Raw genomic sequence first — 5,221 nt, forward strand, 5'->3', positions numbered from 1 at the left:
ATGATGAGTAGATGCGGTTTTTAAAAAGACACTGTTATTCTTAACTTTACATTCTCACTGGCCTTGTCTAAATTTCATAATCAAATGCAAATAGTATTTTGTAATCAATTCCAAAGGAATATCGCGTTATTGCAAACCATCACCGTCGATGTTTCAACAAAACAATTCAGTGGAAAGACCCAATTATATTAGTTAATAACAGATAACTCCATCAATGGTAGATGGTGTTTTTTTTAGTTTGGAGAACCAAATAAAGATTTTTATATGGTTGTTGTTGATTATTGGTATCTGTGAGTTAAAAGACTATTCGGTGTTCACAAAAAGATATTAATATTCAAAATGAAGTAATATTTCCTCTCTCTCTCTCTCTCTCTCTCTCTCTCTCTCTCTCTCTCTCTCTCTCTCTCTCTCTCTCTCTCTCTTTGACTTCCGCAGACGCATATCGAAAATTGCTTATATGAAGAGTCCGTGTCAAGTGACAAATAGATTTAGCCAATCTCGGGTCTGACAACCCTTAGGCTGGAAAACGAGTCCCCTGCATCCCCTAGTACAGCGGCTCGGTCCTCCTCCGCAGAGGAGTTTTTCTCCATGGCTGCTTGCGGCTAACCCAGAGCTTGACTTTGGTCTTGCTCCTCTACACTGACGACGACGCATTCCCCTTTTCTGCTATGGAAGCGTGTTCTTGTGCATCTTGGGGGACAACTTTCCCGTTCGTTGGTCAAGTTTTCAGCTGACAATGACACATTCCCTCACTCTGTGATTGCAGCCCAGCAAAGGTAGTGCAAAGTCTAAAGCATGTTACTGTACTTCTCAGGGGACACCCTTCCCGTTCGTGGGTTATGTTTTCTTCAGCGCTGATGCCGCCGCACTCCCTTGTTCTGTGATGGCAGCTGGTGGAGGGAGTGCAAAGTCTGAAGCAAGCATGTTCCTGCACCTCTCAAGCGACACCTCTCCCATTCCATGATTAGGTTTTCTCCCAAGTGGTTTTTTTCAGAGCTAACATTGTCGCACTCCATTGTTTGGCTAATGCAGCCATTGTAACGAGTGTAAAGTTTGAAGCATATTCCTGCGCCTCTTGGGGGTCACTTATCCGCTTCGTGGGTTAGGTGTTTTACTAAGTGCTTTTCTTCAGCACTGACAACGAAGCAATCATGCGATGTACGATGTAGCTGGTGGAGGCAGTAAAAAGTCTGATGCCTGTTCTTGTTCCTGTAGAAGATTCTGCTCCTTCCCCGTCACTGCCTTCATTGCCTGAGCTTGCAACAGTTCCTGATCATCTTGCTGATGGATTTCTACCTTGTTCGGAGCTGGCTCAGCTGGCAGAGGAAGGGCAAAGTCTGAAGCTTGTTCTTGCTACTCATGGTAGTCATCTATCAAGTACGCGGGTTTTGTCCTCCCTGCAATAGTCCTACGTGGGATTAAGAGAGGGTTATCGACTCGTTCATGCCTTTCTCTAATCCCTCAGAGTGTGGCTCGTTGAGGCATAGAGATAATGTTGCGCACCCTCTGCAAGTTTGACGCTTCCTGTGTCCATCGCCATTTACTCCTAGCTGTCTCGTCTCCCCTAGGTGATTCTCACCCAGCTGACTTGTCTCTCCTAGCTGACTCATCTTGCCTCGCCAAGTCCTGCTGCAACTTGCAATCTCCTATCAGCTTGCCTTTGCCCATCAGCTTGCCATTGCCCATCAGCTTGCTATCGCCCATCAGCTTGCAATCTCCCATCAGCTCGCAACCGCCAGCAATTTGCTTTCAGGTTCCTCGAGTACCAGCAACCACTTCCAGCGCCTGACAATTCCTGTACTAATGATCGTCCTTCTGTTCTCTCCCTCACTTCTGGACTAACGACAAGACAGCACAGACTATATCTTGACCAGGTTTCTGCTCATGACCAGTCTCCAGCTCTCGATCAAGTTTCCAGCATGCCACTGTAGGCCTGGGTGTGATTACTCATAGAATAGCGACCACTATTTAGTGTCACAGCGGTGCCCAACTTGCGACTTTCCCTTCCGAGGTAAAGTTGGACGCCACCTTTGATGATGAGCAATCTTCCCGCTTGCGGATAGAGTTGCCGATAACCAGTGATGAGTCTTGAAGGCTTTAAAACTTAGGATGGTCATTGCTGACTTGCAACGGAGTGCTGCTCTGGCGAGGATCGTAGAGCACTATTGTCTTTGACCCTCACTGCAAATGAGCACATTGCTCTTTCCAGAGAGACCCCTTTTTCTTTACTCATCATTCATAATAGTGCTCAAGTGCTATTGCTTCCATGATCGCTTTACAAGTCTCTTAGTGAGTCTCCTCATCTAGACGACACACACTGGATTATCCAGAGCAAGAGCTAGCGCTCTCGACCACGTTACTTCGATGTTCTGTCAACAGCAGCAGCACACACAACTTCATCCTAACAATTTTACGGGTCATGGTACTTCCGTAGCTCTTACTTCAACGTGCAGCCGAGGGAGTTTAGCACACACACTCCTCTTGGAACCAAACCCGTCATTCGCCAACGGGGGAAGGGATACAGCACACTTGTCACCCATGGTGCTTATTACTATTTAAATTATCAAATTTATTATTAACATTATTAAAATTATTATTATTAAAATTATCATTATTGTTAAAATTATTATTACTCACTCGCCACTCGGATCTTATTTTTATGCAAGTACAGTGAGAACGGATTCCTTATGCATATATCTTATTAGAACTTCATATGAATTTCAGCTCTCAACCTGACAACAAGAGATCATGCAGATGTTTAACCCTTTCAGTGCGGATATTTGAATATGGATGTAACTATGTATTTTGTGTGCTATAACTTTTCTGATTTTAGAATTTAACAATATTTTTACTTGAGTATATCTTTTTTATGTCTTAGATTTTTTGATAAAAGCGTAAAAATTAAGAAAAATCATAAAAACTTCTTTTCATAGAGGAATTTATTAATTCCACCACCAATCCTTCATCCAATTCATCAATGACTCACACATTTATTTTCCACATTGGCAAATCTGTATGAACACTTTATGGCTATGATATGTGTCAAACCATGGAGTGATACAAAGGGGGGCTTTTCAACACGTTTATCACAAAAAATTAGGTTGTTGGCTTTCTTTTACATTCGCTTTTCCCTTTCCTCAAGCAATTCTTTGGCAAGATAAAGCATACAATGCAGTGGGGTTTGGGGTGTTTGTAAACAAATTAGACTGGAAAAAGCGTTTCAGTTAATCTAGATATCATTGAATTTGAAAATCTACCCCTTTGAGTTTTGCTCTTCTTATAACCTCTAACATAGTGTTAATAAAATTTTCCCTAATTTTTTTTTCTGATCCAGCTTAGCAGTGGCATTCTGAATGTTGTAGCATATGTTTGCGTCTACTAATGCTGCTTCATCAATAGAATGTCAAATGGGTTTGTACCATTTCTTTTGTAAGAATATGTTGAGCAAAGTTGATAAAACATATCAACTCCCCCCTTACACTTATTGTATTCCACATGGACAGTTGGCTTATCTATATTTTCAGTCACCCTTTTATAATGAAGTTTCACATTATATGTACCTACAGTTCCAAGACTTCACAGTAAATTAACCCTGCTTGTGTCTTGCCAAGAACAAGCTATAATTTTACCATCAATTCTTACTGGTAAAGCTCCCTTTTTCACAGTTTTTTCATATCGGTTGGCGTACTCTTCCTATTTACCATAAGTGTTCCACAAGCTAAAGTTTTATCTGAAGTTTATGAAAAAGGGACACTGTTATAATAGTTGTCCATGTGAATATGACCTATCTTTTCATAACCCTCTAACAAAGACAGAACAACATGAGTACCCAACCCATCTGGTGGTTGACTAGCATTTTTCCCAGTATGCACATTAGATTTAAGTCGGTAACCATTATGAGCATTTATCATAGACCATACTTTTACTCTCAATTTAGTTGAAGGCTTTGATGGTAAATATTGGTTGAAAAATAACCTACCTTTAAATTTCTTCATGCTTTCATCAATACTGATTTCTCTATTGCTAACATAGTATTTCCCATATAAATCTTTTACCATATCTGAAATTGGCCTAATGTTAGAGAGCCTATCATTTCCATCTTTCTGGTCATTATCACTAAAATGAATAGCTGATCTAATTAACTACTGTTTGTCCGTAGAAAATACTTCTCTGAATCCTGGAGTATCAAATAAAAAGCTATTTTCACTAAAGTAACTTTTAATTGTTGGCTTATGAAATATACCTATTGCTATTTCAATAGCAATAACAGCTTTTTTATCATCAGTAGTTACATCAGACCATTGGTGGTATCTTGATCTTTTAGGAAAAAGTTGTTTGTAGATATCATTACCTTAAAATACTTATTAGTTTCTTTTGCAATATTATCGTAAATGTTCTCTGGAAAAAAAAAAAAAACCTTGCGAACACTCATTTGGATTCAAGTTTCTAAAGTTAATTGTTTTATGAGGGGCAGTGTAATTACAAACATTACTTAATTTGTTGGGATTATTGTTATTATAATTCATTACATCCTAACATGAGGAATTTGCCACATCAACTGTGGGTGATAAGCATGGTGCTGGGGCGCCTTCATTTATATCCTCATCAGTCGTATCATCATAATCATAATCATTTGGTTCATCAATATCTGACCCAAATCCTGAATCAGATCCAAATAAAATGTCATCAATGTCTTTAAAAGATACTTGGCGAGAAGTAGATGCCATATCACACATATATAAGAAAAGAAAAAAATAAATCTTAAACCCAGAGTTAAAGGGAAATATTAAAAGAACAAAGTCAGCTAACAGATAAAACCAGAGCAATATCGAGTATTTTGCCAATGGTGTAATAATACCATAATTTACAACTATATATGAAATTTAACCTGCCGTGAAACAAGCATTTATTAACAAATTATATCTTTATTAACAACTTGTATCACTAAATTATACCATAAGAAATGAAGGGACCTATAGGCAACTAACCGATTGAACGTCAGCTGACGAATGTAAACAAAGCTTCGGATTTAAGACACGAAACTTCTTTTCTCGTGAATGTATTGTTATTTGACTATTATTCATTTAATTGAGTAAATTTCTATATTGATGTCTGAAAACACCATTATCTGTCACATTTTGAACTTCCAATTCTATGAAATACATTTTTATTTGTGTAGTTCAGCTCTAATGTAAAAAACTTTCACTTTCGGTAAACGAAC

The 5,221-nt window shown here is 38.8% G+C and overlaps 1 pseudogene; it reads right to left on the bottom strand.

Moving 5' to 3' along the window:
• Positions 1–1,906: 1,906 nt before the first annotated feature.
• Positions 1,907–4,736, bottom strand: LOC137620938 (piggyBac transposable element-derived protein 4-like; annotated as a pseudogene).
• Positions 4,737–5,221: the final 485 nt, after the last annotated feature.

Source organism: Palaemon carinicauda, chromosome 27 (assembly GCF_036898095.1).
Source record: "Palaemon carinicauda isolate YSFRI2023 chromosome 27, ASM3689809v2, whole genome shotgun sequence".
Taxonomy (NCBI): Eukaryota; Metazoa; Arthropoda; class Malacostraca; order Decapoda; family Palaemonidae; genus Palaemon; species Palaemon carinicauda.